The sequence below is a fragment of the Bos grunniens genome, chromosome 7 (assembly GCF_055505025.1).
Source record: "Bos grunniens cultivar Pamir isolate PY7600 chromosome 7, Bosgru_T2T1.0, whole genome shotgun sequence".
NCBI lineage: Eukaryota > Metazoa > Chordata > Mammalia > Artiodactyla > Bovidae > Bos > Bos grunniens.
Window position 1 is genome coordinate 37,288,632 of NC_141171.1, and position 15,824 is coordinate 37,304,455.

Consider the following 15,824-nt stretch of genomic DNA (forward strand, 5'->3'; position numbering starts at 1 on the left):
GACTGTAGCCCACCAGGCTCCTCTGTCCATGGGATTTCCCAGGCAAAAGTACTGGAGTGGGTTGCCATTTCCTACTCTAGGGGATCTTCCCAACCCAGGGATTGAACCCGCATCTCCTGTGTCTCCTGCATTGGCAGGCGAATTCTTTACCGCTGAGCCAGCTGGGAAGCCCTCTCCTTCTATACATAGTGGCAGATCAGATATATCTCTCAAATCTCTGTTGGGAGAATTTCCCTTCACTCTTTCTTTCAGGGCCATCCCTGAATGGAACTGTAAGAGAGCAGCCCACTTTCAGTTTATATTCACATAAAAAGCCAATCCATCTATGAACCAGTGTGACCTTTTACCTTCAACATCAGATGGTCACAGGCATCTCGTTGGAGGAGGTCACAGAGACAGTCTGACCTCCAGTTGACCAGAGAGCTGGACTTAGGCAATGGGAAGCTCCCCACCTCCTGCCCCTCCTTGGAATGTACATGCTGCCCATCATTTACACAGTTGGAGCCATTTTCACAGGCACAGCCTTGAGAGATCAATGTGTTGTTGAGATCCTCTGGATAGTATACGTGGCTGAACTCAGTTAAGGCCTCCATATAAACTTTAGGATTCTGCCTGGAGATCTACTGGTCTTGACAAGCCTTCTATGTAAATTCCCTTGCTTGTAAAAACTGCCACCTTCCAATCGGGAGTGGTATGCCTCTTTCTTCTCTTTCCTTGCCCTGCCTGTTAGGGTGCTAGTTTGCTCATCAATAGCCCTTCTCATGCCCTGTAGCCATAGATGTGAACTGAGGCCTCAGTGGAAGGATGGGAGGGGAAATACACCAGGCGACCTGCTCATGTGGTTTCTGTGCCCCTGTCCCTGCTTGTGCCCTCTCCCTGATGTAGCCCTTCCACTTGGCCATAAATTACAGTTGGGAGTGTAAGATCACACAATGCAGTGGGTCTGACAGAGGTGTAAGGACCTCATGGATGTAGACCAGGCTCCTGGAGCTTAGAGCAGGGTGGACAAGGTTAGAGAGTGGATTTACAAGCAAACAGAAGGCATCGGGCATCCCCAAACCATGCCCACCCCAGGGGTAGAGCCTTGTGGGACCAGCGGAACTTGTTCTCAGTGGGTAACTCATTGCAAGTTATTCTTCCCAAACTGACCAATCAGCAAAGCATCTGATTTGCTGGAGTAGACTCCCTGGAGTAGACTGAGTAAAGAGTCAGACAGAGGTCAGAAATCTGCTTAGAGGAAACCTATCCCAGTGGAAACCCAGAGTAGGACTAGAATGTCTGTTGTGATAGGTCTGGATTTCAAGCCCAGAAGAACTAAGTGCAGGCTACAAGGAAGAGGTCAAATTAACAACTAGAATGTTCCATCTCCACCATTAGCCAATAACACTTTCTTTCAGTGAAGTTGAAAACATGCTAGAAGCCTGTGCCATCCAGAAAGACTGCCGCTAGCCACATGTGGTTACTGATCCCTGACATGTGGCTAGTGTGATAGAGGAACTAAATGGTTTGATTTTATCATAACTAATCTAAATGTAAATGGCCACACATGGCTAGGAGCCATAAGAAAACACAGAGGCAGCCTTGACGCTAGCAATAAAGACCTTTAGCAGCTCAATCAGACAGGGTCCTATGGAACTAATGAAGCCACTGGACACTTTACCTAAATCCCTTGAACTTGATGTAGCAGAGCTTTTTTGGCCTGGGGTATGGAATAAGCTTTGAAGTCTTTCAGGCCTCAGCCACACTAACCAGCTGTGTGATTACAGGCAGGCTGCTTTATCCTTGACTCAATTTCCTCCCCTATGAAAAGAGAATCATAAGGCTGTTGTGAGTAGGAAATGAGAGGACATCTGAAAGGTACCTGGTTCTCAGGGGTCATTTCACTAATATGTCTTCTGATAGAAGCCACCAGCCTCAACTCTCTCCTATGCCTCCTGTTTCTCTTTAGCAAGACCCCAGCACATCAGCTCTGTTCTTCGGCCAGAGCCTGCCATCCCACTGTGGAAGGGTGAAATATGCAAGGTTCTGCACTGCGGACACTCGCATTTACCGATCTCAGAGAATCAGGTCGTGGGTGACCCAAGAGTATAAGATGGAGGGCAATGCGGTTACTTTGGCAGGGGTGGGGGTGGGGTTATTCTATTATCTCACAAACATGGCATTTCCTTCCAACACCATCCCAATGACTTGAACAACAAAATTGCCTAATAGAAATCAGCAGCCTCACTGCATCAGTGGAAGTGAGATTCTCACCTATTTTTGCTGCCAGCTCTTCAGAGTAAAAGTCTAAGATGAGAGGATGAAATTTGAAGTTGAGGGCCCTTATCTGGGAATTACGTAATTCCCGCAGGGCCAGCAGCCAGAAGCCAATTTTGGCAACTGACCAGGGCTTACTAGAAGCCTGTCCCGCCCGCCTCTGTTTGTGTGGCTGTTTGGCGCATTGCTTTTGTTTTGGTTTGGGATGTTGTGAGTGACATTTGGAGCCTGAGTGTTCTCAGGTCTGCCTTTTCGCCTGTTGTTGTGGGAGGAGAGAGAAGCTCTTCCTTTGTTTGTGGAGCTCAGCTGATGCTCTTGTTTTCTCTGTGGCAGGAGGGGCCTCGAAGTTCAGGAGTTCAAATTTTAATCCAGCTCTGCTCTGGGTCCTGCTGATGAATTTACGTTTTAATTTTTCATCCACGGCTCGGCACCAGACATCACATAAATAAATGAATGCATAAATAAAATTCATGAAGTCGGGCTGGGGATTTGAAGCTGAGAGGTCTTGCTGCGTTTCAGGGACGAGTTTGAACATCAGAGCCTCCTCGTCCTGTTATTAATAACTATGCAGAACCCTGTAACGAAGGGACAAAGTAGGTCAGTCCCAGCTGCAGCAAAACAGAACAGCAGAGGAATTATCAAAGAAATTAAAAAGCCTGCATGGCCACCGCAAAGCACACTTTTATAGGCTTTCTTCTGGTGATAATCCTGTGAGTCAAACTCATGGCAGTGGATTGACTTTTCACCCTTTTCAAAACAGCAGCAATTCACCAGCATTCAAGGTTTGTGTGGAAAAGGGCGGCGAGCATGTGAAAATTAAAAGCATAGAAACCTAGAGAAGCTTCCACCCCAGTCTAATGTTATTCTTACATCACTTTTTGCTCTTTCTCGGGGTTCTGTCTTCCTGTATAAAATAATAAAATAATTTCAGTTTTCTCTCAACTCCAAAAAGTCATTTTGTACTCGTCTAGGGGAAAAAAAAACAACACACCCATATTTGGATAGAATTAGCCAACGTTTCTTCAGATTACCCGCATTTAAGTAGTTCTGGCAGTTTGCAAATCTTTGGAAAGATGAAGAAAAAGGGTTTGGTAGTCTGTCATCTTAAAATAAGCTAAAGTCAAATCCCTGGAGATAAAGAAAAAGTGGGATTAATTAAAGTCCCAGTGTCTTAAAAGACAAACGGAATGAGTGAAGACCTAGAGCAAGCAAAAGGAAAGAAGAAATTACATCCTAAGCAGATTATGGGTTTTCCGCTTCAGAGGTTTTCCTCCAAGAAAAGTCCCACATTAGAAAACATATTCTCACAGAAGTTGTCTTAGCTGACCAATGCAGAGGATCCGAGTCCATCTTCTGGGCTGAGAGGAAGCAAGCACTGTCCTCTCTGGTTCTAAAAATGCAAGTGAAGCAAGGGGCCATGTACCCGACTTGCTGCACCTGGACAGTACTTGTAAATTCCCTTCTCACTCATCTCCTTTTCCACCTCCATTCAGAGGGCCACCTGGGGAGGAAACCCACCTCTAAATAGATACCCAGAAAAAGCAAATAACAGTGCTTCTACAAAAACATCTCTGCTAAGGACATGGGAACCAGTGCCCTGTTGTATATTTGCCCAACAGGCAGGATGGTCTGAGTTTCTTTTGCCCAAAGAGAAGGTGCCTGCACTGTTCCCTTCCTCTACCTCCCCATCCCCACCCAGGTATCTGATAGCTCTATGCAATCAAGCAGCTTATGCAGCACATAACACTAGCGTCATTATTTATAACACCTCTGCAAGATTCTTCTGCCTCCCAATGTCACTTCAGAGGGGAAAAAAAATCCTTAAAGAGGAAAGGAGAGAACTAGGGCAGGTGGTTAGGAGCCATGCCTGCTGAGCAGCAAAATAGCCCTTCTCACCTGTGTTGCTGTCCTTGGGGACTAACATACATACATATATAGATATATACATATATATGTGTATATATATAGAGGGAGAGACACACACACACATGCAGCCCCTCCCCTGAATTAACCATCATAAGTGAGGGGCATGTCCTTTGAGAGCATTGGCTCCGCCCCTGGGCAGCTTCCTGTCTCTACAGGCCAGCCCGGATGGTACAATCCTGGGCCAAGTCAGAAGCAGATCCTGTTTCAGCTTCTTCCAGATGCACAGTCTTGAGCAAATTACATAACCTCTTTGAGCCTTCTTTCTTCATGTGTGGATAATAATACCTAGTTCACAGAGTTGATGTGATGTGCATTAGAGTGAAAAAAATAGCAGGGTTGGTAAGAATGACCATACCCCCCCCATTCCCACTCAGGAGAGTGAAGACAAGTCTCCCTATCTCCACCCTGAAGCATTTAGGAGTCTTCAGGCCCTGGGTTCATGTCACTTTCTGAAAGTGAAAGTCACTCAGTCATGTCCGACTCTGCGACCTCATGGACTACACAGTCCATGGAATTCTCCAGGCCAGAATACTGGAGAGGGTAGCCGCTCCTTTCTCCAGGGGATCTTCCCAACCCAGGGATCAAACCCAGGTCTCCTGTACAGCAGGCAGATTCTTTACCAGCTGAGCCACCAGGGAAGCCTGAGGGTTCATGAGGCCCTGAGTTCAGTCACTTTCTCCTTTGGTGGATACAACAGCACATGAACACGCTGAATTCATCTCCTGCCACCCCTGTAACAGCTAAGCTAACACCGTCCATGCTAAGCGGTGAATAGAGAATAATCAAAGAAAGAGAATAAAAGAAGAAAACATGCAAGATGTGTTTCAGGATGGGTGTCTCTCCTTTATCTTGAGTTGGAGACTGGAAGATACCTGGGTGGTAGTCAGAGACTAGGTGGTCCTGGAGAGTCGCCAATGACCCACCCATTCAGTGCCTGGTAGATATTTAAAGCAAGCAAAATTTTTTACATTTTTGAAAAGGGTGTTGACTTTTGAATCAAATTCAGTGTAGTTCAACAACATTCTCTCCCTTGACCTGTGTTGTCCTTGGGGGGAGGTGAAGGTTGCCTTTAGTGCCTTTAGCTGGAGATTCACAGAAGTGGGGGATTTTGTTTCCTTAACTCCAGGCATTATAGGTGTTTGCACGCAGGCATGGATGAGCCAAGGCAGCTGCACTGGACTCGCTTAACCTGCATATTCCCCCAATGAATGCTTGACTCTAGCCAACTAGCATCACATAAAATGAAGCCAAACAGTTTTTGATGACAGGCTGGGGAAAAAAAAAGAGGAGTGGTATTGGTTTTAAAATATGTTTCCTTCATTATTAAGAATTCTTCCCTTTGCTTTTATCTCAGGTGAAATGACTGTCCTCTCATTATAAAACTGCAGGAGAGTGGGAAGCAAAAGGAAATAAACTTCTGGTAAAATAAGTATTGCAGTGGCTTCCCCCACCACACCCACCCCCCCGCCATAGCTGTGATAGAAGAAATGAAATACCTTTTACAATTTCCTCAAATTATAACTCTGAGGAGGTTCACTTGACCCATTGAAAACGGTACCCCACTCTGCACACCCCGCATTCCAGCTCTGAAGGGACTAATCAGCTGATAGCATTCCAGTCATCACACTGGGAATGGTGTGACTTTGTAGGGAGCCCAGTGGCATGATTTTACCCTGTGCTGTCTGGCCTTTCTTTAGTGTGTACTGAATGAGAGAACAGTTGACAGAGGAGTTTCCCTCCTCGGTGTGACCTCTGGGGGCTTCTTGACTTCCTAACGAGGCTTGCAGAGAGGTCACACCACAAGATTGAAGAAGCTGGGTACCACAGTCTCTGGCAGTTCTCCCCATTTGCAGAAGGAACACATACCCTTACCATTCTGCATGTTTGCCACTGAGTTCTCTGCACCCTCTCCAGGCAGATCCGGCTATTGTCAGTGAACACTGATGAGAATACCAAAGCCCAAACCTGAATTTCTGCTAAACAAGAATCCATCTTTGCAGGGTTGGGAGGCCCCAGTCTCAGGAGCCAGATGAGCCTGCCTGATTTAGAGGCACTACCAACCTGATCCTTTAAATTGTTTCCTAGCAGAATGTAACCAGCTCTTTTGAAAGTCAGTCTGACTATAATTTGCTACTAATTGTAGTTTAAAATGAGCTGCTCTGGGCCCAGCTGATAGCCAAGCATAAATTCAAGTGGCTGCTCTCAGGATGTCCTTGGATTAAGGGGAGCTTGAGTATTCTCACAACTTGAGCTTCTGGAAACTGGATCGTTTCCATGTCTACCATATATATCACTCTACTCATCAAATTAAGGTAACCCCTAGACAACAGGAAAGCTAAGAATTATTTGGACAGTGTTTAAATTTCATCAAAGAACACCATCACAGTGGTGAACTGTACATATGCTTCTATTATACACGACTTCTGCTGGCTGCCCATCTTCTAAGTTTTTTTATTGTTCCTTGAACCACTTACTCCTTAGGGCGATATTTGCAAAGTGTGGTCTATGGAGCACCCTGGTTTCTTGCAAAAATGCAGCTCCCTAAGCCCTCTGGAACTATCCTATGGAATCAGAACTTGGGTGTGTGGTGGGGGACAAGTCCCAGGAATCCTCATTTAAAATAAGATCCCTGAAGGGGGTGATGCACACTCAAGTTTGAGAACCACTGTCTTATAGACAGATCAGGCTGGTTCATCATTGGGAGTTTTTAAGTCAAAAAACTGAGTGCTGATGGGAGTAAAATTGAAACCTAGAGGACAGTGTGGCATAGAGGTGCTAGGATGAGCCCCTATAACTCCCTCCAACCCCATTATCACTCCAACTCTTGTCACACCTCGACCTTGGGCACTGAAGTCCCAGGCTGAGCCGGCTGAGTCAAGATCACAGACCACCTGTCAGGGTTCTCCAACATTTGGTTTTGATCTCCTCCTCTCTCTCAAGCACACACCACTCCAGTCAGGCTGGTGGCCTCTCTTGTCCTCACGGCAGCCGTCTTCACGCCAGTCCCCAGGTCTTTGCTCATTGGATCTCCCCTTGCCACACATAAGGTCTCACTCTGCCCTGTGATAATCCCAGCCCCACATAGCCCTCCTCACTCCATAGGAACCTCTTCTGTCCATTTCAGAACACTTTCATCTCTCCATCCTCTGAAACTTTACTTCCCTTAAAACCAGTCTGGGTTTTTTTTTAATCTTTTCAATTATCACTTCATTATGATATTTGTATAAGAATTCATCTTGCCAGCTAGATTTTGAAATTCTCTAGGCAAGGAAACTATTATTCTTTTCACTATTTCCCTCGGTTTTTAGCACTGAGCACAAAGTGAGCATAAGTGCAAATCTAATAAACTCTTGTGAAAGTACTGATTGATGGAATAACACCTCCCTGGCTGCCTAGAGGATTATGTGATAATTTTAGCCACCACGACCCCCCTATAATGTCTGGCCCCAGTCATCACCAGCTGAATCAGTGGCGCTGCAGGGGACACTAAAGCGCAAGAAACACGCACGAAGAGGAGACCACTCAACCGGGCACTGTTTACTAGGCACCAACTCTATGCCAGCCATTGGGTTGGGTACTGAGAACGCAGTGATCAGTAAAACGTTCTCTTTATGGAGTTCTGGCCCTCAGGGTGGAGATAATTATTCAGGTGATCATAAAAGTCAATATAAGATGACAACATGATACATATTAGAAGACAAGGATATATGTGGGTTCTGAAAGCAAGATGCAAGAGGACCTGAACTTCCCCGTGGGATCAGAAGCCAGGGCATCATACTGGAATGAGAACTCTGAGCCTCCAGGTTAAAACTGTGCAAATCTCCCCACATTCTCCACCTCCCCTAGAAATTCAAGTAACACGACCTTCCCTTTGGGGGCATCCAAACAAACACATGCCTGCGTCCCTGTGGTTGAATTGTGACTGTCCAGTGAGTCATCTGCCAGTATTTGGCTACATTCCTAGAATTCTCCTTGGACTTTCTGGCAGGAAAATGGGTACAATAGAGTCCTACTAAAAGCACATTGTGAAGATTAAGGAATAACTGTAATGCATTTGAGCTCCTGGAAACATAAAGCAATCATGGCCCCAAGCTAGCAGAGATTTATGCCCAAATTTCTTCACTAATCAACCTCAGAAAAATGTGAAGGAATGAGGCACAAGGGCTCTGTGTGTCTGCATATGTGTGTGTGTGCACACATGCGTTTGCACATGTGTGCGTGTGTGTACATCTAATAAATAAAACTCAGCTGCACCTTTCAGCTGCTCTCTTGTGACCTTCTGTGGTTACAACAAAGGGACATTTCGAGGGTTCCACAAAAGAATTCTCTCAGGGAAATCTGGCCTCCTAATAGATGGCAGAGAGTATTGTTTAATCCTGAATAGCTTTGTCAGCAATAGGCAAATTCAACAAGACAGTTACCCTGAAAACTCAGTGCGTAGAAAAAGCAATAACATATGGAGACAGAAAAGTGTTTTTATTATCTTTCTCCGGAGCTTGCATAACATGTGCTACATGTCGCTCTCTCGAGAGCGTGTGGGAAGATAGAAGGGTTGGGGGGGCCCCAGGGAGTCAAGCAGGCCACTTAATATAGCCCTATTCAGTCAGGTGGCTGTGTTATGCAAACTCACACATTGAAAACATTCTTTTCAACCTTTAAAACATGACATTCAAAATACCATTGTAATAAGACCTGGAAGATTTAAATAGATAATGCCTCTGATTTAATTTAACAAAAAACAAAACACTTTCAAAAACTAAATCTATTCTAGGAACACCTTTGATTAAATCTGACTTGCTTTTCATAGCCATTTGACTATTAATCAAACTGTAAAAGATAACTATTTTTACAAATATATGCTTTCCTGGTCCATCTGGATGTCTTTCTTTCTAATACTCAAATATTTCACATTTACAAGACAATTTAATAAGAAGAAGATGTGCTTACATTTTGCTTTCTATGTGTCCAGCAACTTCCAGAATCTTTGGGTATCTTGACTCATTTACTACTTGCAACAGCTCTCTAAGGAAGATGTGAACTTTACTTTCATTCATAGATGAAGAAATTGAGGCACAGAGAGGTTAAGCAGCTTACCCTCCATCACAGAGCTGACAAATAATAAAGTCAGCATTTGAATCCAGGCATGTGGATGCCAGCATCCATGTTCTTACCCTCTCTGCCATATTCTCTTTCTAAGGCTTATTAGGAAGAGAGATGGCTGGCAGTAACTGCAATTGTCTTGGAACAGGTTGGAAAAATAGAGTATTTCTTGAGGCCTTCCATAGGTTAATTTTTAAAACTCTTGTTTAGCTAGATGGTTAATGATAAGGTGGCCACAAGTTATCAGCAAACTAAATATCATAAATGAACTACGGATGGCTCATTCGTACCACTTAAGTCAGAATATGCAATGAAAGCAAGGAGGAGGAAATGTTTGAGAAAACTGTCTTCAGAGAAAAAAAGCAATAAGTTAAAATTGACTCCCGGAGGTAAAAAGACTCTACTCTTTGCAATTTACCCAAGTGCTTGGAGGTGACTTACAATTCCCAGCCTCCGCTCAGATCCGAGTTTAAAAGTGCTTCTTTTAGCAGCTCTTGCAGGATAAATTATGACTTCAAAGTAGAAATGTCTCCATTCACAAAATGGGTCGCTGACAAGAGCTCTAGGGTATGAAGAAGCTATAACAAGCAAAGAAATATGGCAACAAGAAAAATGAATTTTTAGCCCAGATTCTGCTTCCACTTATCTCTTTCACACTTTATTACAGTGAGCCTCATTCTCCCTCCCATCACAGTGGGAGGAGCACAGGAAAGGGAGTAGACTCAATTAAAGCCCAAGGGTCTGGTCCACACAGAACGATGCTGGGAACAGTAGAGGCATCATGTATGTCTCCCAAGGCCTGGGGGGCTTTTGCAGAGAGAGCTGCTGGCCTGAGGCTGCATCATCGTGGTTGACGGAGACTTGAAGACCAAGCCTGGGGCTGGGAGCCTGGGCCAAGTACAACACAGAAAAACCCTAAAGAAGCTTCCCATGAAGTCTGTCTGAGACAAGAGATTCCAGGTCAGTTGAGGATCCGTACTGGCCTGCAGTTCTCGCTGTGTAACGCTGGCCACCTCCACATCAGGATGGACAGGAACAGCCAGCGTCGACATTTTTCAATTGCACACACGGAAATAGCTTTAGAAGTGCCAGTGTCTACAGTGTGGGTCTCTGGGCTTTATCTCTTTCCAGCCTGGCACTGCAGCTCTTTCTGAGCATTGGAGCATAGCTAGAATTCACACCAGTTGGCTGAGGTGCTGACAGCTCATCTAGATCTTACCATTGTCCTCCTTTACCCTCCCAGGGCAAGAACTTTCTCTTATCCCAATGCCCAAGAAAGAAAATTTGTTGAAACAGAGCTCCATTTCATGGACATCTTGGTTCAGAGAGAATTTGTGAGAATTCCCAAGAAACCATGTCCTGCCTGTTGATGTCACTCTGTGAAAATCGTAACCACCTGCAGACCGGGCTTTGTGCCAAGCACTTTAGTTCATCCTCACCTCTAACCTGGGAAAGAGATATTTTTGTTCCTGTTTCAAAGATGAGGAAACAAGGCACAAAAGGGTCATGGTGTACCCTGCCCTAAAAGGTGCAAGGGGCAGGGGTCAAATCGAGAATTTGCTCTGAAGTGGTACATTTCTTCCAAGACATGCCAAATGCACTCCCCCACCTTGCTCTGCTTCCCCCTTGCCACACCCCTGCTTTTCTCCAGCCAAGGTACCTGCTTCAATGTCACTGGGTAAGGCAGTGGAAAGAAAACATGATCTGATCAGTGAGTCAGTTCTGCAAGGCAACTGGTGTGATGGGAAAAACCTTCTCTTACAAATAAGAAGAGGACTTCCTTGGTGGGACAGTGGCCAATGCAGGAGACACAGGTTCGATCCCTGGTCTGGGAAGATTCCACGTGCTGCAGAGCAACTCAGACTGTGCCACAACTACTGAGCCCGCACTCTAGGGCCCACAAGCTGCAATGACTGAAGCCCACGTGCTCTAGAGCCACACACCACAACTACCGAACCCACGTGCTCTAGAGCCACACACCACAACTACCGAACCCACGTGCTCTAGAGCCACACACCACAACTACCGAACCCACGTGCTCTAGAGCCACACACCACAACTACCGAACCCACGTGCTCTAGAGCCACACACCACAACTACCGAACCCACGTGCTCTAGAGCCACACACCACAACTACCGAACCCACGTGCTCTAGAGCCACACACCACAACTACTGAACCACGTGCTCTAGAGCCACACACCACATCTACTGAACCCACGTGCTCTAGAGCCACACACCACAACTACAAAACCCACATGCTGCACTTACTGAAGCCCTCTCACCCAGAGCCCATGCTCTGCAACAAGAGAAGCCACCGCAGTGAGAAGCCTACGCACCACAACAAAGTGTAGCCCCTGCTAACTGCAACTAGAGAAAGCCCGTGCACAGCGATGAAGACCCAGTGCAACCAGAAACAAATAAATAAAATGTTTAGAAAAAGAACTAAGAAGACACTTCTCCAAAGAAGACATCCAGATGGTCAAAAAGCACATGAAAACATGGTCAACATCACTAATTATTAGAGAAAAGTAAAAGGGTTAGTTACTTAGTCATGTCCGACTTTTGTGACCCCATGGACTGTAGCCTGCCAGGTTCCTCTGTCCATGGGATTCTCCAGGCAAGAATATTGGAATGGGTAGCCATTTCCTTCTCCAGGGGATCTTCCCAACCCAGGGATCAAACCTGGGTGTCCTGCATTGCAGGCAGATTCTTTATTATCTGAGCCAAGAGGGAAGCCCACACACTTATTAGAGAAATGCAAATCAAAATTACAATGAGGTGTCACCTCATACCAGTTAGAATGGCCATCATCCAAAGTCTACAAACAATAAATGCTGGAGAGGATGTGGAGAAAAGTGAAGCCTCTTGCACTGCTGGTGGAAATGTAAATTGATAGAGCCACTATGAAGACCAGTATGGAGGTTCCACAAAGAACTAAAAATACAACTACCATAGGATCCAGCAGTCCTACTCCTAGGAATATACTCCCACTTCTGGATAAAACCATAATTTTAAAAGATATTTAATACATACACCCCAATATTCATTGCAGCACTATTTACAATAGCCAGGACATGGAAGCAACCTAAATGTCCATGAACAGAGGAACTGATAAAGATTTGGTACCTACATACAATGGAATATTACTCAGTCACAAAAAAGAAAGAATACCATGTGCAACAACATGGATGGACGTAGAGATTATCATACTACACGAAGTAAGCCAGGCAAAGACAAATATCATGTAATATCACTCATATGTGGAATCTAATTTTGAAGAAATGATACAAATAAACTTATTTACAAAAAGAAATAGATACAGATTTCAAAAACAAACATGGTTACCAAAGGGGAAACATGGCAGGGAGGTATAAATTAGGAGTTTGTGATTAACACACACACTACTATATGTAAGACACATAACCAACAAGGACCTACTGAATAGCGCGAGGAACTCTGCTCAATATTCTGTAATGACCTATATGAGTAAAGAATCTAAAAAAGAACGGATATATGTATAACTGAATCACTTTGCTGTACACGTGAAACTAATACATTATAAATCAACTATTCTCCAATACGAAGTTTTAAAAAGGAAAGCAAATCAATAAAATGAGATTTGGGGGAAAAAAAAAGAAAAGGGAGGGAAGAGTCTGTTAGCATGATTTAATATTTCCCTTCCCGTCATCCTACCTCCTCCCTCCACTTTCGTGGTAAACTAAGAAACAATACAAAGTCAACACTTCAACTCTTCCTGCAATCTTGATTTAGCCAGAAAAACATTGAAAACAGATCCAGCTCTCTGGGAACAGAATATTGACAAGAAAGAGTGGAAAGAGTTAGCTGGGAGCCCAGTGAGGGGGAAAACTGGATGCATCAGGAGAAACAGAAATGAAAACAAGAGTGAGTTCTTTTATCTCTACTAATACACAGTGTCAAGATACAGATGGAGAAAAACATATGGGGAAAGATAAACAAGAAAAGTAAAGAAAGAGGAACATTTTTGTAACTGTGTCTCTTCCGTGTCTTCAGCCACTGGCAGTCAGAGCTGATGATCTGGTCTTGGTTGTATGACACTGGCCAAGACCCTGCCTGTTTCTGGCTTTCATTTCCCAGTTCTGGTCAAGCTACAATCCAAACAAACTTTCCATCAGTTCTTCAATCCATTGGCACCTACCCATCCTAAACTGCTCCTACACTTTATGTCCATGACATAGAAAGAAGCAAAAGGGAAGGACGAAAACCGCTATACTTCAGTTCAGTTCAGTCGCTCAGTCGTGTCCGACTCTTTGTGACCCCATGAACCGCAGCACAGCAGGCCTCCCTGTCCGTCACCAACTCCTGGAATATTCGTCACCTTCTTTCTTGTTCGAAGAAAGACTTTTATTTAATACTCAGGAAATAATTTAACAGTCACCTTTACATATTAACACACACACAAATGCTTTCCCTGTGCTTTTTGAAAAATTTTGCTTGTACTGACATTCAAAAAATAAATGAGTAGGTGATATACGGTAAAATTACTACTACTGGGTTCAATTCTGCCATCATTAACTATAGTCAGGCAGGATACAGACAGAGCTGACTAGGCATGTGGACTTGTCAAAAATAATGCAAATTTCACTTTCAGGAAGAGCACAAATCATTTCCTGCAAAGAAAACCATGAGTGGGGGACTTATCTTACCTTTTTCTCTCTTTCTAGAGATTAGGAAACAATCTAGGCACAATTTTCAAGTCTGAGGACACATCTTCAGAGTACATCCTCACTTAGCCATGAGACCATCACCCACAGTTTCTGTTAAATACACACACTGTAAAGGAGACAGGCATAACCATGGCACTTTGTATCAAAGTGAGTCTCTCTACAGTTAATTGGAACTTTGAAAATTCTCTGAACTCTGTGATTAATTTTTGATGAGAGCAGAAAACTCAAAAAACGGTAGATAATGTCCATACACTCTACCTTCACCTACAAGATGCGACATGGAGAAACACAAGGAGTCGCTAATAACCTCCTGTGACATGTTCTTTATTTAATGCACTCAGCTACTTAATTAGTATGCCAATATCAATCTTTAAAAGAGCTGTGTGCAAAGTCAGCAGGGGGTCTGAGTCCTGATGTTATTTTTCCCACAGCTGAATAAATGATTTTCCCTACCACCACCACACTCGTAGGCTTGTCCTCATTAGTATGTATGAAATGAGTGGAATACGCATCAGGAGATTTATACTATAGCATACCCAACTTAATTAATAAGAAAGGGAGCCAACTTTGAGAGGAGGAAGTACAGGTTCACAGGTTCCTATACTTTGGTGTGATTAATAATATAAATCCATCATAAGGAGACTCGAAATGTGCCTTGTGCATTTTCTCTATTTATTAACCAAACTTCAGTAACTTACAGATGTTCAGGTGCTATGATTCTCAGGTAGAGTTTGGAATTTAATCATAATATATCCTTAGCATCCCTACCCCACATCCAACTCACTCATTCAGGGAATAGTAAGTGAGTGGCCACCCTGGCCACTGTGCTGTGTACCGGGGACAGAGAAATGAACAGGAAGAACCAGATTTTTAGGTAACTTTCAGGTAAGTAGAAGAGTGCATGCATGCTCAGCTGCATCCGACTCTCTGTGACCCCATGGACTGCAGCCAGCCAGGCTCCTCTGTCCATGGAGACAAGGATATAAAAAAATGTGATCCAGGGAGGGGGGCTGTCTGAAGGGAGATGTATGTATAAATTGCTAAAAAAAAAAAAAAAAAGCCTTAGACAATGGCACTAGGGAAAATAGAGCATAGAGGGAAGGCAGCTGGAAAAAGTTTCACAAAGGAGTAACGATTTGAAGGACACGTGTCCATCTCGGCCCTTGATGCCATGGAGGCAGGATTAAGTCTTGTCCTCCAGTGTATGCCCTGCACCTAGCACAGAGCATGTGCACAATAAGATGTTCTAAATGAGCCAACTGTAAGTTAGAGTAAGTCTACCAGGCATAGAAGGATGTGACAGCATCTCAGAGCAGGTACACAGGCAAGGGTCAAACAGTTCTTGTATGGTCTGAGAATCACAAATAACTTGTTACAATGGAGAATGTGGTTTGAGTGAGGAAGCGATGAAAAGTGGGACTGGGAAGGAATGATAAAAATCCTCGCTTATAAAACTGGGTAAAATAAATGGCCACCTTCCAAGAATTTTTACTCCACTAAAACCCAGAGGCAAATCAGAGCTCACGTCAACCTTATACATAAATAAAACCAAATACCAGCAGTGCCTTGATAGCCATCCTGTGTTGTTCCTTGACCTGTTCACACGGCCAGAAGAAAACAGAGTCAGGAATCTCAACAACAAAAGCATATTTCTTTCAGTTTGGAATAATGAAAAAGTTCTGGAGATGGATAGTGTCGCTGGTTGCACAACAATGTGGATGCACTTAGTGTCACTGAATTGTACACTGAAAATGATTTAAATGGTGAATTTTATGCTATGTATATTTTACCACAAGAAAAAAATATTTTTTGAGTACCAACCATGCACAATACAC

General features: G+C 44.0%; 1 long non-coding RNA gene across 1 annotated transcript; it reads right to left on the reverse strand.

The window, feature by feature from the left end:
- Positions 1–2,444: 2,444 nt before the first annotated feature.
- LOC147369041 (uncharacterized) lies at positions 2,445–9,858 on the reverse strand. Its single transcript, XR_015167219.1, has 2 exons — positions 9,724–9,858; positions 2,445–2,831 (listed from the first exon to the last, which is right to left on the reverse strand). It is a non-coding gene; the product is annotated as an uncharacterized LOC147369041 (long non-coding RNA).
- Between the last annotated feature and the right edge of the window lie 5,966 nt (positions 9,859–15,824).